Source organism: Triturus cristatus, chromosome 1_1 (genome assembly GCF_964204655.1).
Source record: "Triturus cristatus chromosome 1_1, aTriCri1.1, whole genome shotgun sequence".
Taxonomy (NCBI): domain Eukaryota; kingdom Metazoa; phylum Chordata; class Amphibia; order Caudata; family Salamandridae; genus Triturus; species Triturus cristatus.
The window spans coordinates 906,030,295-906,058,287 of NC_140579.1; positions in this window are offsets into that span (position 1 = coordinate 906,030,295).

Consider the following 27,993-nt stretch of genomic DNA (forward strand, 5'->3'; position numbering starts at 1 on the left):
GGGTGACGACCCATATACATGTTTGTTTCCCTTTCTCTTGGGATTGTGGTTGTAGGGTATGCTATCTTTAGGGCTACTCTAGATTGTGTTTTTGGGGCATTGGTTGTCTGGGTTTTTTTTTACCTTTTTGTTGTAGTGCATTGCGTCATAGTGGATAATGCAAAATGCTTCAAATGTATTTTTGGTAATGTTTTGCTTGCTTCAAAATGTTTCTAATTTTTTTTTTAGGAAGGGAGGGGAGATATTGCTATTTAAATGTATGTATCTTATCCGTCTTTTCTTGCTTTAATGGCTCTTTCTCCTGCGATGTTTTAATTTTATGTTTGCATCCGTGGGACTTGTACCATTATTCATATTTTCTTGTGGATAGTTCTTCCTTGATGCTTTATCACTTGCATGTTTGTTTTCGTTGAAGAAAAAGGGATAATGTTATATCCTACTTAATTGAATAACATGTAGTCCGGCCCTGCTGCCACTAGCTGCTCAGCCAGAGCGTGAGATGGTCATAGAATGTTGGTGTGCCTGTGATGCATGGAATGCCTGGGTGTCTGAGTGGATGAGTGTTGGCAGTTGAAGATGGGCTGAGCAGCTAGGGAGGCTGCTCCTGGTGGGGCTGGTACCACACTAGGCTGGCTGGAGTAGAGACAGATGTAACCTGAACTGGAGACTGAATAAAGATGGCTTAAGAATACCTCCTGGCTCCAGGTGACTTTCTACAGAGATCACAACATAATACTCTTGCTAACTTTTTTATAAATAAGGTGGAACAAATATATTTGACATTAGAGGGTAGTAATTTAGCTTCTTCAACTTCGGCTACGTTGGTTGTTGATCCCACTGCTGGGGCTGTCCCACTGATAAAATTGGAAAGATGGGAACCACTGAATATAAGTTCTCTTTAAAAAATTTTAGCCAGCATTAAATCGGGTTCTCCGGCTGATCCTCTTCCGGCTGCTGTGCTTTTGCAATTCGAACAGCCATCTTTGAATTTTGTTATGGAACTACTTAATGCCTCTCTTGTGGAGGCAGTAATGCCGCCTATTTGGAAACATGCAATAGTCCTTCCTTTGTTAAAAAGGGTCAATTTGGATCCCTCCCAACCTGCAAATTTCAGGCCCATTTCTCTTCTTCCAGTTTTTTCAAAAATTCTGGAAAAACATGTAAATTCTCAACTGTCTCTGATTGTTGAATCCTCTAACTTTTTACATCCTGCACAATCTCGATTTAGAGCAGGTTTCTCAACTGAGACTACTCTGTTGGGCGTAACTGAAATGTTACGTCAATGCCTAGATTCAGGCAACACAGTGGCACTGATATTGCTGGACCTAAGTGCCGCATTTGATACGGTTTCTCATACCGTATTATTTAAGTCTCTACAATTTTTAGGCATCTCGGGATCAGCATTGGGGTGGCTGTCCTCTTTTTTTATCTAATCGTACATTTCAAGTCTTTTCCTCCAAGGCTTCCTCCAATGTTTTCTCCTTACCGTATGGGGTACCACAGGGTTCTGTTCTGAGCCCGCTTCTCTTTAATATTTATGTACAACCTTTGGCAGCAATTGCAGAAGAAGCAGGTCTGTCATTGTTTTCTTATGCCGATGATACCCAGATAATTTTTTCCTTAGCGACTGAAAGTAGTTCCGGCCCATCTACCCTGCAGGAGGGCTTGCGCAAAATTGCAACCTGGATGCAATCTAAATTGCTAAAACTTAACAGGGAAAAAACAGAGGTTCTTATCTTTGGAAAAAATGCAGACCTTTGGGGTACCCAACACTGGCCTGTTGAAATGGGACCCTACCTGTACCCTCCTCCCACGTACGTAACCTTGGTTTTATCAATGACAATAATTTGTCAATGAGACAACATGTAGTAAAAACTGCTGCCACATGCTTTACCATTCTTAAATGGTTAAGAAAAATAATTTGGATGCTCCCCGCTGATGCCCAGAAGACTGTAGTCCAGGCACTGGTAATTTCACGCCTGGATTATGGAAACATCCTCTATCTGGGCATCAACAAGGATGTAATGCGCAAGCTTCAAACGGTGCAGAATGCTACTGCTCGACTGCTTTGCCAAATTCCTAGAATGTCCTCTGTCTCTAAGGCTGTGAGAGACTTGCATTGGCTCAGGATGGAAAATCGAACAAAGTTCAAGGCCCTGAGCTTTGTTTAAAATTAAAAACGGACTGGCACCTAAATATTTGTTAAACCTGGTACATCTCTATCAACCAGCTCGCTTGCTGCACTCCTATGTCCAGGAATTTTTTGAGATTCCTCGGATCAAGCTTGAAAGATTGGGTGGTCGCTCTTTCTCCTATCTGGGCCCACGTCTTTGGAATTCTCTCTCTTTGTCGATGCGCAAGGAATCTTTGTATTTAAACTTTCGTAAACAGCTAAAAACCTGGCTATTTAATCAATAATCTGTCTAATCTGTTGTGCTGTTCTTTTCTGAGTTCCCCTTTTAGGTTTGCGCTGGGAAACTCTTTTTGGGTAGCTGTGTGCATTATAAAAATAAACTAACATAACATCATTTTTTAAATAATTAGTTGTTAATTAATTGGCAATTAATTATGTTAATTGTGTAATTATATTTAGGTGTGTGTTGTGGGGTTTATAGGTGAAAATGGCGGGAAGAGGGAAGTCTTTTAGTTTTTAATTGATGAATGAATAATTAGTTCTTAATTAATTTTAATTCATTGGCAATTAATCATGTTAATTGTGTAATTATTTTAGGTGTGTGTTGTGGTGTTTATAGGTTAAAATGGTGGGAAGGGGGAAGTAATTTAGTTTTTAATTGAATGAATTACTTGTTAATAATTTTAATAAATTAATTGACAATTAATCATTTTAATTGTGTAATTATTTTAGGTGTGTGTTGTGGTGTTTCTATGTGAAAATGGTGAGAAGTAATTTATTTTTAATTGATGAATCAGCAATTAGTTGTTAATTAATTGTAATTAATTGGCAATTAATCATGTTAATTGTGCAATTATTTTAGGGGTGTGTTGTGGTGTTTATAGGTGAAAATGGTGAGAAGTAATTTATTTTTAATTGATTAATAAATAATTAGTTATTAATTATATTACTCAGTGAACAACAGCCGGAGGCACTCTAAATTACAGAAACATGGCTGCACAAAGACGCAGACCAAGACGTGGTACAAGCACTTCCCCCGGGATACTATATATTGAGGAAGGATAGGGTATTTCGGAAGGGGGGGGATTGCTATTATCCTTAAAGACCACGTAAAAGGACGCATTGAACCGGATATCATTCAGGACTGTGAGAGTATGGGATTTGCACTTACCTTCACTCCCACATGTTCACTATCAGGAATCCTATTATACAGATCCCAAGGCCCATGTGGAACGTTTATCAAATCCTTACTGACACAGCGGCAATGAGAGCTAACTCAGCCGCTAATTTTACTATTTTAGGTTACCTCAATCTGCATTTGGAGGATCCCAATAAAGGCGATGCACTCAGCCTTATACAAAGTATGCAGGCCTTACAATTTAACCAGAAAGTCACCAACCCAACCCATAACAAAGGCCACATACTAGACCCAGTATTTTCAAATATAGATAATCTTTCTATAAATAACCCCACCCCAGTCCCTTGGTCAGACCATTTTATAATACCAATCATCTGGAAGATATCAAGGACTTCTACCAACGACCAGCCCACAAAGAGCTGGGACAGACCGTGGGCAAAACTGGACCCCAAAATCTGGGCTAACACATTATCAAGCACCAACCCCATAGGCGATCCTGATCCCAATACAGCCCATGATAATTTCAATGAATGGATCGTAACATCCCTGGACTCCACTATTCCATACAAATGGAGTTCAAAGAGACCCACTGAAAAAAGACTCCCATGGTACACACCTAAAATACGAGAAGTTAAGCAAAAATGTAAAAGACTAGAGAGGGCATGGAGGAGGGATTTCTGCCCAGAGAAAAAACAAAAATATAGAGAAGCAAAAAATATGTATCAGACAGAAACCAAGAGAACTCAGGCTCAATACTATGAGGAAAAAATTAACTTGCCAGCTAACGCCCCTAGGGAAATTGCGGGATACATCCTTTACCACGATGGCTTTACTACGCGTTACGTTTACAACGGTACACTTACCACGTAAACGTCTTTTCCACGCGTAAGCCTTCCACGAACGACTTTACAACGCAAGCTGCGTTGGATGGCACAGGCACGTCTTCTTCACAGGAAACCCTTCTATGACCGGTCTCATCATGTCTTCCACGAACCTACGTATGGCCCGTATGTACTTCAACAAGTCTTTTTTTGCTTTTTACTGTCGGTGTAGGTATTTTTTTCCGGTGGAAAAAATCCCTGGGTATTAAATTGTTAGTGTCTATCCCTTAAATTTATTGTTAGTGTCTATCCGTTAATTTTGACAAAAAAAAGAACAATACTCAACATCAAATTACTACGCTAACCTTTAGGAGCGAGATGCTTGGGATACAGGGGTATTGGGTGGGGTAGTGTTTTAATACCCAGGTATTTTTTCTGGTTGAAAAATCCCTGAATATTAAATTGTAAGTGTCTATCCCTTAATTTTGACAAAAAAAAGAACAATATTCTTTAACAAAAAAATCTACGTCATTCTTTAGGAGCGGGATGCTTGTGATATAGGGGTATTGGGAGGGGTAGTGTTTTAATACCCAGGTTTTTTTCCCCTTGCAGGAACAAATACCAGAGTATTACATTTATTTGAAAAAATGATATACAATCAATTAACAACAAAAAAATAGATCAATGCAATGGTTAATAACATTCTGGACATTTTAAATCTTTTTAAAACATATGCAACAATGAATCTAACATTTAAAAATGAAAAAAGCAAATACATTCAGCCAGTTTATAGTGAAAAGATTTATTTATTGAGTAAATATCATTTATTTAAATATTTACCAAAAAGGTATCAGTTAATTTATAAAGAAGCACAACCAATATTTAATCACAAACTCAAAAACATTTGTCAATCTTTTCTTAAAAAAATGATTTATTCAACTGTTTGGCGATAAGTATAATGGATAAAATAGTCCATTTTAATTTTATAGAAACTTCATAGACGCACACTGTTTCACGTTTCTGTAGTTGGTGGTGCCTCTCAGACTGCAATGGCATGAACACGGGTTGCGGTTAGGATATGAACTTTTTTTTCATTACATTTTAACATATGGGACGTACATTTACTGTAAGGAAAGATGTGCGAGATAAATTCAAATACTGTGGAGAGTATGTTTTTTAATTTCTATTAACTACACTTTGATCCTCATGCAGGTTGTCTTAACATACACACTTTGGGACAATTACATTTTGGCTATTAAACTGTTAATAAAAGCAATCTTAGAGGAACACAGACAAATTCATTAAACCATACCTTGCCTAACTGCAAATTTAGAAAATTTGAAATTTTAAAAAAAGTGTATCCAAATAAAAGCAATGGACCACAATTGATGTGCCGTCAGTTATGAAAAATTTAGCAAGTTGGCAAGACTGCAAAATGAATTTGTATTTGGAATTTGGATACATTTTGAAAAATGCAAATTAAATCTTTTTGAAGTTGTGTAAAACAGGCGATTAATTCACATGGTGATAATGGTAGTGTGGAAATATGGATTTTTCTGGTCAGTTATGTCCCCTATCTTGGACCCCAACGGTTCCATGTGCATGTCACAAGTACATGTATGTTCCCTCCAGTTCCAGTTATGAAGACGCAAACACATGCGCGTCCACCGTCAACATGTCCTTTGACAGATCCGTCATGAATAGGCCGGATATTCCATTCCTAAATATGAAAGGCCATCGGCTTTATATGGTTCACTTATGCCACTTTACAGTCCAGGCAAGTAGGCCCTGATTCTGTCATCGAAACTCCTCTTGCCTTCTGCCTCTGAAAGCTCCAGTCCGAGCCTGCATCTGTGACCATGAACTTTGTCTCATTCTCTGCGCAGCTCACGAAGCCTGACATCAGCCCATTCTCTGCCAAGAACTGTATTTCACCTTCGAATTATCTGCCTCCCCCTCAGCCGATGCATTCCTGCCTAGTAGTTTAAGTAAACATTCTTCCAGTTACCAAGCAAAAAGGCCCATCTTCTCTGTCCTCATGCAAGTAATTCATAGCCCTGTTACCATGGAATATTCCTACCCCCTCGCATTCAGTGTAGACACTTAGACGCTTGTACACGCACGCACAGTCAGTATAGAATAGATTCTGTCCGAGAGTCCTTCTTTTGTGGATAACATAGTTCTTTAAACATAGGATGTTAGATATGATTTGGGATTAGGTTGACTTGACCCCCCAGACTTCTCGTCTCCACATATAGAGCTAAATGTCAAGTCCCCGTCACCCCCTAGTTACACGTCAATTACACGTCATACTGCTGCGCGCGCATTTAGGCCAAGTATTATCTTATAGATCCACCTATGTATGACATCATAACCAATCATGTTCCTTTTTACTCATTATTACACCCATTTTCGGTTACGCAGACCAAACGTCAATTTCCTTATCAATTGTTACGCCTACTGTATTCACTTCATTATAATGTATGTACTATAAAAGTTACTTCTTGTCAATAAAGTATGTACTTCACTTCCTGAACCCCCGTGGTGATGGAACTTGAAGCATCCGATTATAATCGATTATTGGAATAAAGCCCATTCCGAACCTCTAATATCACGGATTCTGCCTCTCATTTTACTGAGCTATTTTATAATGTTTCTGTATCAAATTCAGTCCCGGTAAAGGAATTTTTATTTACCACATGATGGCGCCCGAACAGGGACACTTTCTCATCTCACGCGCCGGCGGTGAGTTGCAGGCCCGGTCTCCTGCCACAGCTGGACGGACAATAACGCGTACCAGCAGGATTTCCTGTATCTCCCTCCGGTCAAGCGGGGGCGACTGAGACTGCGATCAACACCCAGACGAGGCGGTGAGAAGTGCGAAGTATCCCGACCAGAGCCTAGCTGAGAGAGCAAGATCCGAGGTATACAGAGACCCACCAGTTCGAAGTCAAGCCCAGTTTCCGACGAGTCGAGTCAAGTCCAGTCCGGTTCAAGTTCAAGTTACCGAGGCCTTCCGTTTCCGAAGCTACCCGGTGAGTACCATTACTGGGGAGGCATTTCTGACGTGCACATAGGTTGTGCCGGTCAAGACGGGTTTGGGTACACAAATCCGGTCTGCACTGTTTTAGCAGTGTATCTGTACTGTTTAGCAGTATATCAAGTATTCCGAAGTATCTAGTTATTGTCAAGAATTAAGCATGGTGATTAGTTATGCAGACGATCATCATTGTTGTTTCAGTTAAAGGTTTAATGTTTTAATGTTTAATGTGTTAAACGTCCTGCATATTGTGGTATGAATGGTTGTTCATTAAGTGTGTTTTTTATTAAGTGTGTTCAAGATTAAGTATCAGATCAGTTGTCAATATGCCGCTCTTTTCGAAATTAAGACAGATCACTACTAGAAAAGGGGTACTTGAAGAAGCCGTCCCTATTCCTCCTAGGGATACTCCAGGGCACTTCATGTATCACAAACATGGCTTAGACGCTATATTATTTCTTGATTTATGGGTAGACTACACCAAGGGATTACCAGAAAGTCAGAGATGGCCCGCAGCGGGAACCTGGGATGCAGAGTGCATCATGAAAGTCGAGGAAGAGTTATGGAAAAGGAAAGTCAGACAGTCACAGAAAGACGCCGTTGAGTTATGGCGTAAAGAATCTCATAGACGTACGGAAAAAGCACGTAGACAGGAAGAGAAGAGTAAAGAAAGTTCAAGCAAAGTTCAAGACAATCTATTAATTAAGGAAGGTATCCGAGTGAAATCAGAACAAGTAGACAGACAAAGAAATGCCCTTATGAATGGTATGTATCCCCTTCTGGCCGAAGGATTACCTAAGGCTACTCCAGAGATACCGAAAGACTTGCCACCCCCATTATTCCCAATCAAGGTACATCCTAAGGGGCATCCTAGAACCGCAGAAGATGTTTTTCTTTCCTCATATTTAGATGACGCAGCTCCCGAGTATGCTAATTCCGTCCCACGTAGACCGCATACCAGGGAGGTCCAACGCCAAGATCCAGCACCCGTATCCCTACAGCAACAAATCGAGTCACAAGTTCCGGCAAGCACATCTGTTTCTGCATCTGTTCCTACAGGTACTTCTATAGCTGAGTCCACACCTATAGTTGCTGTGTCACGTTCGACGAATCCTTTCACACCCGACGCCCCAGACGGGGCCACGGGAGGTGCTACCAATATTTTTTCTACGCCACCTAGAATAAATAAACTTATTTTTCAAGAGTCAGCGCATTCACGTACACCCAAATTCGTAAGTGATCGTACGCTTAAGGAACTTCTTATAGATTGTAGATATGACCCGGTGCTCGGTAAAGAGGACGAAATGATCCTGGCATCATTACGTATCAGACGAGCCGCAGGGTATTTAGCGAAGCTACCAGGAATGACTGCGCATCTAGATAAAATATATCATTTTGTTCAAACAGGGCGAGATCCAGAATGTATTAACAGAGCTATGGAATACCAGAAAGTAGAGATACAGGGGGAACTGTTACGTTTCCTCATAAACTGTGTGATCAGAAATCAAGACCGACCGGGGGTAGATCCGGAAGCAATGAAAATTCTTACAAAATGGAGCCAGAATATATCAGAAGGGAGACACGATAAGCAAAATTGTATAATAGCCATGTGCCGAAAGATCCGTAAAGAAATAGAACGCCTACACGAGGAGAGATTAGAGACAGACGAGTTCGAACAAAGCGAGGAAGAAGGGTCAGGACTGCCCGCAGGACAGTCGGACACCATAGCCTATGTAGGTAGAGGAAGATCTTGTAATAGGGATCAGACTAGATGTCATACTGACTCAATACGTCCAATATGTCCAGATAATGACAGGAATTTCCAAATACCTATAATTAACATAAGGTCTAACGAGCATTCGTTCCAAACCGCCGACAAACTACTCCGAGAACGAAGGGGTTATCATTTTCTCGATTCTATGGATGAACAGGATTTAGCAAGGGCAGCTGTCCATTGGGTGGACAGTCCCGGAAAATATAGTGATGAGACAGTAGTACGCACATTTTTGAATCTCACCCCAGATGAGCAGAGGTTAGCTGGGATTTATATGATTCAACAACTCATTATACTATATCAGAGTCAGCATTCGGACCCTGGTCCCTTACCTGACATATTGACTGAATTGCTTATGAATAAATGGAGAGGTCCAGGTACTAAATTAATTAAAGAAATTCTAGTATCAAGAAAGCAGTATATTCTTTTTGTATGCTCAGAGCATGTCTCATTGCCTGTCAAGGAAAGAACCACGTATCACCTGGATAGACAGAATCCCTTACGAGAAGTACACCCAATAAAAGGCGAGGACAATCAGTTTAAACGCGTATTTGTATATACGCCCATATCGAAAATAGAATTGTTAGAAATGAAGAAAGTGGTACCCAGTCATGACAAAGACCCAGCGGGTTTTCACCGAGAAATTAAAGACATGTTACTCATGGGAGAGTATACCTACCCCGACATTATGACTATATTAAAGGTGTTGATGCCTGCTGGCATTTATGAGAAACTCAAGGAAAAAGAGTGGGAGGTAGGTGACCAAAAGATAGAATGGTCAGCATTAGAAGCAGAAGAAAGGGCCCGAGGTCCAGGTTCGGGGCTTGGGGACAAAACTAAAGCACTACCAGGTCTACTAGTACAGGTACTGCCACGTTTATTAACTACGAAAAAGGAAGATTGGGGTACAATTTCAGCCTGTAAACAGAAGCAAGATGAAGACACTAGCGATTACTATGCCCGATTCGAGAAATGTTTTGGTATAAATAGTGGCATAAAAGCAAGTAGCGAATCATACCCGCATCTGTTCGTAACAAAATTAGTGGAAAATGCCCTGCCCCCAGTAAAGAATAGAGTATTAAAATTCGAGAGTACCTGGCAAGGTAACACTCCAACACAAATGTTACAAATGTTACAGTACCACCACAATAGAATTAGAGAGGAACAAGAACATGAACACAGACGCATGAAAGACACGAAAATGAAAATGCTAGTTTCCCAGACAGTTCCAGCTGAAGGACATAAAAAGGGTATGACACATTCCGATTCAGCAGGACCTGTAAAAGGGACATGCAATTATTGTAAAAAGCCAGGTCATTACGTACACGATTGTCCAGTGCTAAAACATAATATCGCCATAGGTAAAACACAAGAAAGATCACGGCCACTAAGACAAGATCAGAATGAACAAGGAGCTATGCAGCATGCCCAGGCCATGCCAGCCGCACAACAGCCAATACAGTTTGTGCCAGCTGCACCACCGTTGCCTGTTGCTGCCACACAGACAACAACACGACAAATGTATCAGACCGCACAGTATGAATATCCCGAGTATCAGCGTTACGCATGAACTAGCCTAGAGAGGGAAGTTGACTTACCCCTTATCGAGATTCCTGTAGATCAAGAAGGACCTTATGTACATAGTGAATTATTAGGTCAAGATAGAAAATTTTTACTCGATACAGGGGCAAGTCGAACAACTATAAAACGTAGTGAAGTTCCAGGGGCACCCCTCTCAGGCTCTCAGAATATTTCCCTTGGTTTTTCAGGAAAACCTATTGTTAATGAAGTATCACAGCCTCTTCCACTTACGATAGGACCTCTGACCCGAACTACAGATCTATTGCTTACTAAATCATGTCCAGAAAACTTGTTAGGAATAAAAACGTTGAAAGCCCTAGGAGCCATAATATGTTGTTCTCCGGAAGGAGTAAGGTTGTTTTTACGTGATTTTAAAGGTCACTATGTATCTAGAGACATGGATCCCCGACTGCAGACTTTACCTACACATCTATGGGCACAAGGCCCTACTGATGTTGGTTGCATGAATATTACACCATATCGAGTCACACTAAAGGCAGGAGTGGTGCTACCACGAATGCGACAATACAAGTTACCACCAGATGCTGTAGCGGCTTTACTACAAATCATTGACGAGCTCATTGCCCAAGGAGTAGTTGTAGAAACAGACTCCAATGTATGTAATTCACCGATAATTCCGATTCTTAAACGAACAGATCCTACAGCTCCGCCAGTATATCGATTGGTTATTGATCTGCGCGAGTTAAACAAATGTATTGTGCCACAATTTCCTGTGGTCCCAGATATCTCGTCATTATTGACAGCTATTGATTCCGAAGCCACATTCTTTACTGTAATTGATCTCAAAAATGCCTTTTTCAGCGTCCCAATAGATCCGGAAAGTCAATATTTGTTCGGATTTAGTTTAAATGGGCGTAGCTTTAAATTCTCCCGCGCACCTCAAGGATTTACAGAAAGCCCCAGCATCTATAGCCAAGCACTGAAACGGGAACTTGACAGTATCCACATGCCAGTTAACACCGCCTTGCTTCAATACGTCGATGATCTGCTGATCACCGCCCGAAGCGAACCCGAATGTGAAAAAGCATCACTGACAGTTTTACAATTTCTAGCCGAAAAAGGGCACAAGGTGTCCCCTTCTAAGCTGCAATTCTGTGTCCAGCGAGTTGTTTATCTTGGACACTCGCTGTCCAAGGAGGGAAGGCAGCTTACACCCGACCGCATTCAGTTAATAGCTAACATGTCAATACCCAAGACACGAAAGGAGGTGCGGGCTTTCATAGGCCTCACTTCATATTGTAGGCAGTGGATCCCTCAGTATGCATTTCTAGCAAAACCACTCATTCAGTTAACCACACAGGAGGCAGCCACATCGACTGTTCTCCCTTGGACTCAGGAACACACACAAGCTTTTGAAAGCTTAAAGAAAGCTTTATGTCAAGCACCCGTTTTAGCAACGCCATGTTACAGAAAACAGTTTACACTTTTTGTTACAGAGCGCGAAGGTACTGCCTTGTCAGTACTCACACAAGAACAAGCAGGAGCACGCAAACCATGTGCTTATTTTTCTAGTACATTAGATCCCGTAGCTCAGGCTTTGCCTGCATGCCTGAAATCAGTAGCAGCGACAGCTTTAGCAATCAGACAAAGCGATGCCATAGTGTTAGGACATCCATTGACAGTTCAAGTACCACACGCAGTAGAGGTTCTTGTAAATAGAACGCAAACACAACACTTGACTATAGCGCGACTTACAGGATACGAGCTTACATTGTTTCAGCCACATATAGAAATCAGACGCTGTAACACATTGAATCCTGCCACACTTTTACCAGTAGTCGGAACAGACCCACTAGCCCATGACTGTATTGAAGTTATTACAATAACAACAAAACCCAGACAAGACTTAACCGATGTCCCATTGTCAGATCCAGACCTGACCTTGTATGTAGATGGTTCATGCATGAGAACAAGTACAGGAGAGTTGGTAGCCGCCTACGCAGTCACAACAGATACTGAAGTCATTGAAACTAATCGTATAAATACTTTGTCAGCTCAAGCCGCAGAACTTATCGCTCTGACACAAGCCTGTATTCAAGCCATGAATAAAAAAGTCAACATATACACTGACTCACGTTATGCATTCGGAGTTGTACATGACTTCGGCGTGCTGTGGCGAGAGAGAGGTTATTTAACTTCCCACGGTGCCCACATTCAGCACGGACCCCTCATTCATGCATTATTAGATGCAATACATCTACCCACTGAAATATCAATTATGAAATGTAAGGCCCATACGAAGGTTACTGATATCATTTCCCAAGGCAATGATCTAGCCGACAGAACAGCTAAACTGACTGCTCAAACTCAAACCCCCGACATGACAAAGACAATAGTCCCGACACCGACACATTGTATGACAGTTAAAGATCCTACTCTTGACGTAATTGACATACAGACACATGCTACACCAGACGAAATAAAGAAATGGACTGAATTAGGAGGGATCCAAACGGACCAAGGATGGATGATGAAGGAAAAGTCTGTATGGTTCCTTCCTGATTCAATGGTCCAAGTTATAATTAACACTGTACATAGTCCAGCACATCTAGGAGAAAAAGCTATGCTAGACAGCATTCAACACATTTGGTTCAATAAACATCTAAGAGCAGCAGCAAAACAAAAGGTCCGTACCTGTATGATCTGTTGTCAGTTCAACCCAGGAAAAAGCGTTCCCGTAGAACAGGGTGGATTTCATACTCCTAATCATCCTTTTGAAGTCCTCCAGATGGATTATATCCAGATGGAACGATGCAGAGGATTCAAATATGTTCTCGTAGTTGTTTGCGCTCTGTCCCGTTGGACGGAGGCATACCCGGTTTCAGATTACACTGCCCCGACTACTGCCAAACAGTTGGTTCGAGAATTCTTCCCACGATACGGTTTACCACGTGCTGTTTACTCAGATAACGGCCAGCCGTTCTCATCCGAATTAATGAAACATGTTTCACTTCTGTTAGGATATCAGTGGAAATTCCACTGTGTCCGACATCCCGAGGCAGCAGGTCTCGTAGAAAGACATAACCAGATACTGAAAATTAGAATGTCCAAAATATGCAGAGAGAAAGGTGTCGACTGGGTAGTAGCGTTACCAGTTGCACTCTTTTACATGAGAATGGTAGCACACTCTCGAACAGGGCTATCCCCGTATGAGGTGATCTTCGGTAGACCACCGAATATGTGGGGGACGCCTATACCACGCAAAATAACTGATATTGACTGTAATATGCTGACAGATTACTTGGCTTCCTTGATGTCTGCACTACAATCTTCTCGTTCACAGGTAGCTGCAGCCTTTCCCGACAACACTGAGGTGAAACCCCATGACGTTGTTCCGGGTAATCTTGTCTTTGTGAGGAATTTCGACCGAAAGACTCAGCTGGAGCCCAGGTGGAAAGCACCCAAGTTGGTCCTGTTGACCACAAGAACAGCCGTGAAGATCGAGGGCCGCAAGGGCTGGATTCATTCAAGCCACATCAAGAAATTTCATGGACTATCCTCGGATATAGACATTGTGCCCTGCACTCCCTCACAGACTGATACAAAACTCCCTTTTGTTGAACCGAACAAATCTGAAAATTACAAACTAAAGCTTAGGCCCACCAAGTCGAGCAATTTGATTGTTTAAGTCCTCTCCAAGGTGAAGCGGTTGAATTGTCTCTGACATGTATCCCTTGGACCTGAGTAGAGAAAATACCCGGAAAATGTTGAAACGACAGGCGTATTGTAAATCACTGCGTAGCCACTGCATAGTGACATTATTAATTTTGTTTTTATTGAGTCTTTTAATAATTATTACAAGTATGTTGTTGCACATATATTACCCTATTTCTAGACATGTTTATAATGTTGCTGCTGAACATTCTTTTAGTGACTTACCTCCGCATGAATTGTCTTATAGACTTGCGCTGCGCAATAACACTTTCATTAGTATGTTACATCATTCCCATCAGACTAGTAATGCCACCAATTGTTGGGTGTGTGGCCGACTCCCTCCCTATCAGAATTATGAAGGAGTCCTGCCTTTCTTTCCACATCCATTTACACATAATGGCTCCTGTGGAGCATGGTTTAGTTTAATTAATTCCATAGACTCAGACATAGCAGTTTACCAAGATCATTGGGTATGGGGAAATCTGAACCTAGCTTTACTCAAGGTCTGTTACCCTGACAAGGAGGGTCGCCCCAAAAGAACAGGAACTGATCTAGAAAATGAAGTATATGGATTAGGAAATTTTACACCTAATCTCATGATTCTAAATGTCGTATCCGAGGTTGAACTAGTCTTACCCACCATGTCAGTATTCCCAGCGAAGGGTGAATTGTGTGTAAGAAAGGTTGGTTCCATACATATGGGCCATAGTAAATGCACTACTATAGTAGAATTCAGTGATCAAGGAAAATCTTCATTTAGAGCTTCCCGCCACTCCTACTTTATATGTGGTCAGACGACATATATGCGTCTACCCCTAGATTGGGATGGTACCTGCTACATTGCATTCCTTTTGCCACCTGTTTTCCTAGCTCCTCCTGATTATTACAGAAATATTCATTTAGTACACAACAGAGAACGGAGAGATCTCCCCATTGTCGATTACACTGAGACGGCATGGGACAAGTATGTAGATTTTAATAAAGGCATCTTTCCCTATATAGGTACTGTTACTAATAGTAAGCTGATACGTAGATTAACTAGAACCCTTGAAGCAGTAGTGAATGAGACTATTTCCGCCTTAGGCAATTTAACGGAAGAGCAGTCTGCTATGCGGATTGTTGTGCTTCAAAATCGTCTTGTCCTTGACGTCATCCTGGCTGATAGGGGCGGAGCCTGTAGGGTCATCGGATCAAGCTGCTGCGTATTCATACCAGAAAATTCGCCATCTGTATATAAAGCCATCACTCGCCTTCATAAGATTGTAAGCCAGATACACCAGAACCCAGGCACTTGGACTTGGTCCAGTTGGTTTTGGAATGCGGTATCAGCCTGGGGATGGAGAGTTTTATCCTTCCTAGGTATTGGCCTTCTCATACTATTCAGTTGCTGTCTATGTCTACAATGTGGACCAGCGATTTGTGGTCTGTGTGCCACATCGTGCATTCCACATCAAGATTTTCATTCAAGATCCCGGAAGAAGAAAGAAGAACAAATGATGCTATATGAACAGATCAATGGATTGATGAAGATTGATATCTCTTGAAGGGCAAGTAGGGGACAAGGAGGGAATGTGGAAATATGGATTTTTCTGGTCAGTTATGTCCCCTATCTTGGACCCCAACGGTTCCATGTGCATGTCACAAGTACATGTATGTTCCCTCCAGTTCCAGTTATGAAGACGCAAACACATGCGCGTCCACCGTCAACATGTCCTTTGACAGATCCGTCATGAATAGGCCGGATATTCCATTCCTAAATATGAAAGGCCATCGGCTTTATATGGTTCACTTATGCCACTTTACAGTCCAGGCAAGTAGGCCCTGATTCTGTCATCGAAACTCCTCTTGCCTTCTGCCTCTGAAAGCTCCAGTCCGAGCCTGCATCTGTGACCATGAACTTTGTCTCATTCTCTGCGCAGCTCACGAAGCCTGACATCAGCCCATTCTCTGCCAAGAACTGTATTTCACCTTCGAATTATCTGCCTCCCCCTCAGCCGATGCATTCCTGCCTAGTAGTTTAAGTAAACATTCTTCCAGTTACCAAGCAAAAAGGCCCATCTTCTCTGTCCTCATGCAAGTAATTCATAGCCCTGTTACCATGGAATATTCCTACCCCCTCGCATTCAGTGTAGACACTTAGACGCTTGTACACGCACGCACAGTCAGTATAGAATAGATTCTGTCCGAGAGTCCTTCTTTTGTGGATAACATAGTTCTTTAAACATAGGATGTTAGATATGATTTGGGATTAGGTTGACTTGACCCCCCAGACTTCTCGTCTCCACATATAGAGCTAAATGTCAAGTCCCCGTCACCCCCTAGTTACACGTCAATTACACGTCATACTGCTGCGCGCGCATTTAGGCCAAGTATTATCTTATAGATCCACCTATGTATGACATCATAACCAATCATGTTCCTTTTTACTCATTATTACACCCATTTTCGGTTACGCAGACCAAACGTCAATTTCCTTATCAATTGTTACGCCTACTGTATTCACTTCATTATAATGTATGTACTATAAAAGTTACTTCTTGTCAATAAAGTATGTACTTCACTTCCTGAACCCCCGTGGTGATGGAACTTGAAGCATCCGATTATAATCGATTATTGGAATAAAGCCCATTCCGAACCTCTAATATCACGGATTCTGCCTCTCATTTTACTGAGCTATTTTATAATGTTTCTGTATCAAATTCAGTCCCGGTAAAGGAATTTTTATTTACCACAGTAGCTAGAAATGAAGAATATAAGCAATACTTTCAAGATAGTCAGACGTGCCCATTAAAGGAAATTGTTGAATTTTAGATTGAAGCCTTTCACACATCTCTTTGCTATGTCGTGACACTTGAGGATTTAGAGTACCTGAAAGTGACTGAGCAATCCTCATTTCTTGGAAACTTTGCTCTTTTTTCAAAATTTCCAAGAAATGATAAAAGTTTGGATGATTCTTACCAATTGATTTATTAAAAGAGTTATGCCATCCTTCAATAGAATTGTTTGTCTTTGCTCCTCCCTCTAAGCAAGTTAAGTAGCAGTTCCACCACTCAATGGGGAACCTTGGCTTCCTCCTGCGACCTGACCTGCTCAGATGGCCAATCCAGGTTCCCTCAAAATAATTTAAAAGAGGTGCCAATTTCTCTTCATTTGCTGTAAAATAATCTGATTGAACAATTGCAGTGCAGAAGTCATCTACACATTCAGGAGGAACAAAACATATAGCAGTTCGTTTTTTAAGTTCATATTGAAGTTTGCTGTCCAACACATAGGGGCTCATTAGGATGGCGGGCGGACTTTAGTCGGCCCGCCACCCTTGCGGTGCTGGGACCGGCCGCCAGTGGTGCGGCGGTCCCGCACCTGCAATTAGGATGCCACCGTGGCGGTGGCATCCGCCATTCCCAGCACTGTGGCAGGCGGTGTTCACAGCACCGCCCGCCACAATGCTGGGAATGCACTGTGTGCATTGTCATGCACAAGGTGGCAGGCACCGCGAGGTGCCTGCCACCATGTCCATGACAATGCAGGGGGGTACCATAGGTACCCCCCATGTGCACCCCCCACTCCCGTAGTACCCTGGGGGCATGCAACGGGCCCCCGACAGCAAACCCCGCATGCCTTTCCAAAGGCACGTCTCTGCCTGCATCCTCATATGGATGGCGGTATCATGCAGAAACTACCACCATATTGAGCACCTTTTCCGCCCAGTCGACTGGTCGACTGGCGGAAAACCGGCGGACGGTCTTTCGGTCCGCCGGGGTCCCCATGCCATACTAATATGGCGGGGGAAATGGGTGGTGGGCGGGGAAGGATGTAGAGCGGATCGCCACCGCCATACGGGCAGTGGCGATCCGCCCTAAATCCTAATGGACCCCGTAATCTTCTGCTAAGGATGTTTTCTTAATTTTTCTCCAGTACGCCTGGGAAAAGTGAAAAAAACATCCTTGTATTTGGGTTTCAGGATATAGTTTAGAAATAGTAATTACCATTTGTATCTAAAAATCAATTATTACTTTCCTAGGATTTTTGTTCAGAGTTTTGGATTTTATAACTGATAAAAACTCAGTGTAAGTGGAAGATTGTCTGTCAGGCAGCAAACCAAATACTAAGGGGACAGTTGTGTTGTTAATATTGCCATGAATAGTATAAATGTGGGTAAAAGGATGGGGTGTAGACTTCAAAGTGCCATCCATCATCCAAATTTCAGTATTTTCAAGGGTGACCAAATTAAGTGCTGTAGAGAAGATTAGAAGACGTTTTAGAGGATTTTCATTATCATGTAAAAGAAAAGGTTTGTTAGTAAAAGTGACAGTCATTTCTGGGGGGAAGTTAATATCGGAGAAAGTTTGTGGTCTTATTGCATGTGGATTGATGGCCTGTTTTCTTCTTTGGATCATGCGCCTTCAATTAGGGATTGTGGGCATATTACTGGCACCATGCATGGGGATGTTTTGCGCAACTTCCTGTAAAACTGAGCCACAGGGTTCTTTGGAGGTGGCAGCCAAAAATGTAATCTGCTGTAGATTTTCCCTAACTTCTATCTCCATTGCAGAGGCAGAGTGGTTATGCTCTGTGGACCTCTCCACTAAGTCACCCAGATTAACCCCTCTGCCTTTGCGATGCGATGAGAAATATTATACGCACCTCCAATGACTCCTGGGCTCAGTTAATCTTTCTTTGCAGTAAATGTAGCCACCAAATTTCAATAACCTGTTACCCCGCTTTGATTGTAAGTAACTTGCTCGACAACTGGAATCTACTGTGAATGATTCTGTAAAAAAAGGATGTGGAAAAGTGAGTGTAAATTTTAAGAAGCTACTGTTGTGTTTTTACAGAAGATTTATGGTTCCATAATAGAATTGTAAAAAAGAAGTTAATTTAGAAATAGAAAAGAGGCAAGAGAAAGTTTATAAAACACATTTTAAATGTGCAAAACTATTTATCAACAGTTTTATTTTCCTGAAATTGAAAAGTTAATTATTGTACTTTTTTAGTAGACAAGTGAAATGTTTCTCCTTGTACCTGAGGTTTGCATTTCTTAGTTCTTTGGAGATGTAGTTTTGTTTTTAAAATAATTTTTAGATGAGCTGCTTTTGCTGGTACTCTCTTTTCACCTCTAATAGGTATTCCTGGTGTTCTTTATAGAGGTAGCTGGAATGAGAAGCATCAAGAAAACGATTGGAGGGGGGCGTGGCCAAGCAGCGCGAGATGGCGGCTGCTGGTTAGATTAGCTCCGTCCTGAAGCCCTTCTCCTCGACTATCCGCCGCATATATCCGCTCTTCGAACCTCTGACCTGCAACCGGAGCCACCGCTGACTCGACCGACACCTTGATCGCAGCGGAGTGCCCCCGATATCCAGAGATCTGAAGACCGGAGTTTGAGGCCTCCACACGAGCAGCAGCCGGGCGGTGGCGTACACGCAACAGCCGACAGCATAACGACACACAGCGGAGCCGGTTGTGTGCCAGCGGGAGGCCTGGCCGAAACATCGCATTTCCCCCCGGGACTTCCTAATGCGGTGAGAACGCCCGCTTGTCCTGTGCATCGCTGATCTTGCAGATGCCCTGCCGATAGAGACTGGCCCGGACAGGCATTGGTTGCCTTCATGTCCTGTGGCTGTGCTACGCCCGCGCTGCGAGCACATTCCATCCTGGGTGGTAGTAGCGGTGCAAGCCCTCAAGACCATGACTGATTCTGCCCCAGCCGGCCTGATGCCACAATAGACAAGAGTTGCGGAGTTGCTGAGACTGTGCCAGAAGACTTGGGTGCGACTGATGGTTTGACCTTTACTGAAGCAGCTAGGGCTGCTTTTCCCTCGTGGATCACTGCAGCCTGGCACCCGGGTTCGGGTGTGCGAGAGGACTAAGCACACTGGTAGACTACGGTGAAGGGCCGTTTGCGCAGACCTGTTACTCTTGGATCCCACCGCCCCCAACCAAACAAAGACACTAGCAGCGCGGGAGCCAGATACGTCCCCCGATTCACCGCCGGGGAACTCCACGGACCACGGGTGGTGCAACTTGTCAACGGAACCGTGAACACTGCCTGAGCATCTCACGATGTCGGGCTCGAATGATCTAGCAGAATAAGCTAGACCGCTACACGCTACCGAAGACCTCACCCCAAGACCAGCGGGCAAAGGATAAGGTGGGTGGTGAAGCGGAGGAACACCCTCGGAACTCATGATCAAAGATGTCATGGAGGCCATTTCTGGAGTGCGGGCATCTATGGAACACCGAATGAACGTGCTCTCCACAGACGTCACGTTGATACGGGCTGACCTGTCGAAGATAAACAAAAAAGTCAAGCAATTGGAGATTACCACCATGAGCCTGGTAGATGACACTTCCCACCTCCAGACTGAGATACGCGAATTACAGTCCACCCGGAAGTTTGCTGAGGGTAAGCTCGATGACTATAAGGGACGCACTCGTTGAAACAACGTACGCATCCTGGGTGTGCCGGAATGGGCAGAGGGGCAGGCCCCGGACCTCTTTGTCGAGGAACTTATACTTACCCACCTCCAACCGAAAGGCCTGTTAAAAATTCTTTGTGATTGAAAGGGCGCACAGGGTCCCGGGGGATGACCGAAGCCTGGGGGACCCCACGACCGATACTGGCACGTGTGCTGAATTACCGCAACAGGGACACCATTCTCCAAAACGCCAGAGTGGGTCCGCCACTCAAGTAAGAAAACGCAACGATCACCTTTTTCCCAGACTTCACGCAGGCAGTCCAGAAGCAATGCCGCTCTTTCCTGGTGGTGAAGAAGACGCTTCGGGACAAGGGGTTAAAGTATGCTATGCTGTTCCCTGCGCGCCTCCAGGTGGAATCCAACGGTAGGGCCTGGTTCTTCGACACCCCGGAGTCAGCATCAGACTGGCTAGAGGATTGGCGTGGGGTCCAGGACCATGCTCCCGACCAGAGAGACTAGCGGCCTTGCCTGGATAAGGAGCAACCACATTCTGGAGACACTTCGGACCTTGTTATGCGACAGTGTGCCCCCCTGCATCAGCGGGGGCCTCAGGTATCGATTCATGGGGGGTGTCACCACCTCATGGGGCCTGATACCATCTAACAGTAAATGACTCTAAGACTTGCCCTCTCGAGGAGCGGATGAGACATTGACCCTTTTGAGAGGGGAAGGGAGGGGATGTAGCAACTCTTTCACCCCCACATTTCTACTTTTAGTTTCATAGTTGGGTCACTCTGCAAGTTGGAATCATGGGCAGATTTAGGCCCGGAGTGCAGGGGGGCAGGGAGGGGGGTTGTTGGGGTAGGGGTAACTATGTTTGTTTTCTTTGTTTTAAATCAGCACAGGCAGACACTATCAGGGGGGAACGGATGACTTCACATCACTCACGAACAAATGCATGGGGACTGCAATCTTAAACCCTTGAGCTGGAATGTGAACAGATTACGGGACAAGATCAAGAGATGTGTTGTGCTCCAATACATTAGGAGACATGCCCCTGATGTAGTCCTCCTATAGGAGATACACCTAGTGGGCTATACTTGCAAGGCACTCAACAGATGGGGCTCAGGGCCGGACTGGCCGTAGAGGGCACCGGGCAATCCCCCGGTGCGCCGCACGGGTTGGGGCCGGTTTTGAGCCCCAGGGGGCCGGTTTTATTACAGGGCCATTTTTGCAGCATAGCTGCAAAATCGGCCCTGTAACGAAATCGGCCGAAAACCGGCCCTGGCAAAGAGCTTGGCGGCACCCCCAACCCCCTCCCTCCCCCCTCCCAGGGGTGGGGGCCTGCCGAGCACTTTGCCAGGGCCGGTTTTGGTTCCCAGTCCGGCCCTGATGGGGCTACAAGTTAGTGGCACACGCAGGTTTCACCACTGGTTCCCGAGGTGTGGGTATATTGCTGTGGGGTTCTCTTCCCTTTATTGTCTAGTCCACATGGGCAGATGACCTAGGGCGATACATTGGTGTCACGAGACAATGGGAGGGGTGCACAATCACCTGCATGTCTATCTATGTACCTCCGGCACTGCAATCTCGCACGTTCAAAGATCTGGAGACATTGCTGCTCTTCCTACCGGAGGGCCTTTTGTTGATGGGAGGAGATTTTAACTCAGTGGTCTTGGGTACGCTGGATAAACATCCCCCACGAGACATTGGTGCAGCAGCCAAATGGTTGCCTGATTTTCTGGAGACACTCGGCCTCACCGATACATAGAGAGCATTCCACCCAGACAGTGTCCAGTACACGTTCTACTCAGGTGCACACAACAGCTTCTCCCGTCTTGATTACGTACTCGTCCCTGCAACACAGTTGACATCTATTCGAGAAATTAGGCATCTAGCGAGGCGCATATCCGACCACTCCCTGGTATGGGCTCACATGACGCTGGGACGGGTGGTGGGGGCAGGATAGCCCCCATTAACCCGTGGCATCCCCGAGACCCTGGGATACGTAAGGCTCTACTACAGGCTATGGACCAATACTTCCAGGAAAACGAGGGCACTGTAGACTCCTCCCAGACGTTATGGGAGGCATTCAAAACAGTGGTCCGAGGGCAGGCGTTTTCCCTGATAGCTGGGGCACGTAACGAAAGGATAAAGGACCTGGTAACTGTAGATGGTGAAAACCTTGGCCTGGATGAGGAACTAGAAGGGGGAGTAACACAGGAAAAGGTCCATGCCTTGCAGCTCAAGCGAGACAAATATAAGGCGATAGCTACGGAGAGGGCAAAATCCCTTACAAGAGAAACCGAGGGCAGGGTGTACGATCTCGGTGACAATGCCGGGAAGCTTTGAAAGGTATTTCTGCCATCTTGCTTGTGGAAATGTGTGTAAAGGTCACAGAAAGTGACGAGAGACAAACGTACACATTACTTACGTGACATTGGTCAGTTAAAGAAAAGGAATATGTTAATTTCAATGAAATGCGAGGAATGTTTTCCGATGGATTACAGCAACAATAAGAAGCTTGTTAAAAAGCAGCGTGATAAATAGCTGCGTGGTAAGTGTCAGCGTGGTAGTGGCTCATGCGTAGTAAAGTATGCGTTGTTCTGCCATGCGTGGTAATAAATTACGATGTAAAAATATACAACCGGAAATTGCCAAAAGAGCAAAAACATTATCACTCTTTCCCCAGCCAGACAGGTCCGCAGAATCAGCCCCTCAGCGATGCAAGGAATTGGCAGAATTTTTCAGTTACAAAATCCTTGACATATACAATGCATTTCCACCACCTCAGAAGACGGAAAATTCTAGTACCAAAGGAGAAAGAATTATGGAGGGTTCGAATTATCTGGGCGACCTCCAAATCCTGGATATGAATACCCTCTCCAAACTTTTCACGACAGTCAAATCGGGATCCTCCTGTGATCCAGCACCAGCGCACCTGCTGTATAAGGTAAAGGAGGCTATACTACCGGTACTACTGGAAGTCCTCAGCTCGTCCTTGACTACTGCGATAGTACCATTGAGTTGGAAACACGCCATGTTTAAAGCACTCATAAAAAAGCCCAACCTCAATCCAGAAACCTGGAGCAACTATCGTCCGGTATCACTACTCCCCTTGGTCAGTAAAATTCTAGAAAAACACGTAAATAAAACCCTCACTAACTACCTTGAATCCCATAAGATTCCACACACCTCCCAGACAGGCTTCCACCCTAACCATATTTTACAGAACAAGGGAACCCAAAGGAATTAAGACAGGGACCTTGGGCAATTTCATGTTATAGAGAACGGTGGTCCCTATTCAGGAGGAATACAGTATGATAGATAACCATACACTTAGAATAGAATGTATGTCTTTTGTCCAGCCGGACAAGAATTTATTTTCATAGTATTTTTCAAAAGTAGTATCAAATAAAACATTCAAATGACAAGTGGGCACAGCCGTGACCAACAGAACACAAGACAGAACAATGAACACAGAATTGGCCAAAAGGCAAGCCAAAATGGGTCTGTACAGTTGTTCTCAGTATAGACAGACACAAATTAATCATTTAACACCATTGCACAATGTGTTATAGCTTGAGTCTAGTGCATAGGGTGTTTGGGTGTCAATGACGTTTCGATGCCACATTAAATATGGGGCATCATCTTCAGGACAAACAAATAATGCACTGCTGTCTTGATAATATATCACACCTTTTTTACAATTCTTTACATACAAAAAAGGAGCAAGGGGAGAAAAAGGGGGATAAAAAATGGAAAGGAAGAATTTTAACCACATTTGACACAATACTAGGCATGTTTTCAGCATAACGTTTGTGACTTAAGTGCTTGGAGTTGCGTGAACAATGTGGATTGAATTTCATGCAGAGGTGGTGACATTTCTCTAGTTTATGTTGAGTGAGGATTGAAATTCGTGTCGCAGTGACGACGTTAAAAAGGAGTTGGATGAATTGATGCTGATTTATGGTGCCTAGTACAGCTTCGTCATGAAATGGTGAGTTATTGCAGTGATTCATCGGAGAAGAAACAAGTGAGTGTGATAAAAACCAGTCTGCATATTAAAGAACGACGAACCGGCACAGTGCCTGATCATGAGCAAGGTGTTTCCAGTGATTCAGGAGGAACAAAAAAACAAAAAAACGGCGCGGTGCGAAGGTGAATGAAATATTTTTATGGGTGAACCCAGAAGGCAGTGGGGACTTTACCTAAGGTGGCAGAGAGTCGACGGTTCATTATAGGCGCAGAAGCGCTCAACATCTGGACTTTGGGGGTTGCTGACACCAGCGGGATCTAAATGAACAAAAGGCAGAGGTGAAGGTGTCTAAGTTTAAGAAGGGGTGGAGTTTACACAGAAATTGAGTGTAAAACAGAATAATTTAATTACCAATTCTGTTTGCTTTATGGCAGAAAGTCCTGTTGGGTGCTGTGTGCCAGCTGTTGGAGAATGCACGATCGCATTACCTGGAAGCAGAGAGGGGTAAGAATGGGTTAGGCGTGAACCCGCCATGTTAAAGAGGTGGTGTCCAAGGGATCTAGCCGTGCTACTTACTTCAGTGAGCGTGGGCAGTATCGCCGCATCTGCTTCGGAGTTTCAATGGAGACTGCCGGTGTGCCGAGGCAGAGCTAGTTAAGGCATACCATCGGCAGAAAGTGAGGAAGGACTGGTTAAAGCACACTATCGGCCGAAAGCGAAGAAGGACTAAAATGATGGAAAGGAGGCGGACATTTTAAGGTGGTGTGGGAAGGCACACAATCGGCAGAAAGTGAAGAAGGACTAAAATGATGAAAAGGAGGCGGCCATTTTAAGGTGGTGTGGGTTGCCCGGGAAAGGTGCAGAGTAAGTGACTCATAGTGTGATTACACGAGCACGTGCATACAGAGTGGCAGTGTTTGTGACTGTTGATGTGACCCATTTTGGCTTGCCTTTTGGCCAATTCTGTGTTCATTGTTCTGTCTTGTGTTCTGTTGGTCACGGCTGTGCCCACTTGTCATTTGAATGTTTTATTTGATACTACTTTTGAAAAATACTATGAAAATAAATTCTTGTCCGGCTGGACAAAAGACATACATTCTATTCTAAGTGTATGGTTATCTATCACACTGTATTCCTCCTGAATAGGGACCACTGTTCTCTATAACATGAAATTGCCCAAGGTCCCTGTCTTAATTCCTTTGGGTTCCCTTGTTCTGTAAAATAGTACTTCGCGCAATCGCTGGATTGCAAGGGATTGAAAAATCCTTACCCCCTTGTTTCAAGTGGGTCCACACTGTGCAACCCCTCTCTTTCTATTCCTTTACACGCTCTCCAAACTAGGCATGTCAGACCACCCACCTCTTTACACTCTAGAATACATTAACAAAATTATAGGAGGTCCTTCGCTGTTGTCTGATTCCGCTGAGACTTCCACAGAACTAAGTTCCTCTTTAGGAGATGACTTAGAAAAATTAAAGAAAAAAGAAGTACGTATGATACTGATGATCAAACTATTGACAGATTACTTAAAAGCAAACATAATCCCAGTTGGACTCCAGGTCCGCAACGTCCCTGGTGTTTTTACAACCAACCCCAAATATCTGAACGGCTTTAGTTATATCAGCACCACATGCTCCCGGCACTGGATGGTGCTGGGGATAGACATTGCCAGTGAAGAACTTAAAAAACTAAACACAGAAATCGCTGAATTAGAAAAACAAATCAAAGACAAAGGTACTCCCACAGAGGCAAAGAAACTTTTAGAACAAATACAAAAAACCATCGAGGATTTCAACAAAATTGAATTAAACAAAAAAACCACCAAAGTTAAGAAAGATATAAAAGCCTTTTCTCAGGAGAGGCATATCCGTACCTCTCCAAGGACTATTATACCAACCGGCCCTACAGTGGTCCACAAAATCAGAGGCCCTGGGGTAGATATAATAAAAGACACAACATCGTAGGGTTCACCGACAGTTCGGCTGACTCCTTAGACAACTCTGATCAACACGAAAGCCCATGTCCATCACACAGGAATTTTTTAGGGAGAGGACGTGGCCAGCAAGAGCCTCAAGGGACAGGCAAAGGCAAACAACCACAGCGATGGCCCAACCCCCCAGGCGAACGGTTCACCCACCGCCAACATTACCGTTGGTAGCAGAACCTGACCCTATTGAAAATGATCTGACATTAAACAAAGAAAAAGGTCTTCTACCCATCTTTAATCTAACACAACACACTTTGTCGGCTGATTAAGTTTCACTGCTCAATAAAGGCTTATCATTCGTGCCAACCATACGCCCAAACTTTGTGGACGCACAAACTGAACTTCTAAAGTTTTTTAGAAAAGTTCGCCTACATAGCTTCTTTATTTTAAACCCATCTCAACCAAAACACTGTAACACCCCCTTTAAACCACCATCTAAATTTTCCCCTACCGCAAGTATGATACCCCCGGAAAACCCTACATTCGAAAAACTTGTTCTGAAAGACCTTGCAGACCTTGAAACTAAACGATCTTTTGTACCTTACAACATTACCATTCAAGAAACAAAATGCCTTATCCACTCTAAAAAATAACCAGTCCCTCGTGATAAAACCGGCAGACAAAGGTGGAGGGATTGTCATTCAAGAAATAGACTCTTACAAAAAAGAAATCTTGCGGCAACTCAATCATTCTGAACACTATTGCAAATTACCTCGCAACCCTACCAATGAGATCCAGAAATTAATCTCTCAAGCCACCTCAGAAGCCTTAGAAACAGGCTTTCTATCAAAAAAGGAACACAAATTCCTCAACACAAAGTCCCCACACATACCAGTGATCTATTGTCTTCCTAAGATTCATAAGAACGCGGAGTCCCCACCCGGCCGTCCCATCGTCTCGGGATGTGGTTCCATTTTGGAACCCCTTGGACATTATATAGATTACTTCATAAAACAGTTTGTCCCGGGTACTATCTGTTACATAAAGGACAGTATGGACATGATTAATCTCATTGAGGAGCTACCATTTGACCCCACATCCAGCACCATGTGTACGCTGGATGTGGAATCGCTATATACTAATATTCCCCAGTATGAGTCCCTTCATGTCATCGAAAAAGTGCTAGAAACACGTCCACGCCCACACAATGTTCCTACCGTGTTTATTCTTCAGCTGCTCCAGATTTGCTTAACCAAAAACTTTTTTGTCTTTGAAGAACAGTTCTACGGCCAAGTACGTGGCACATCTATGGGAGCAATTTTCACCCCTAACCTAGCCATACTCTATATGGACCACCTTGAGACATCATGTATCCTAGACACGTCTAACCCCTTCCACACAGGAATCACCTTGTGGAAACGGTACATAGATGACATTTTTTTACTGTGGAGTGACTCCCTAGAGAGCCTTACACAATTCCATCATTGGCTAAATAATAACAGCGGAGG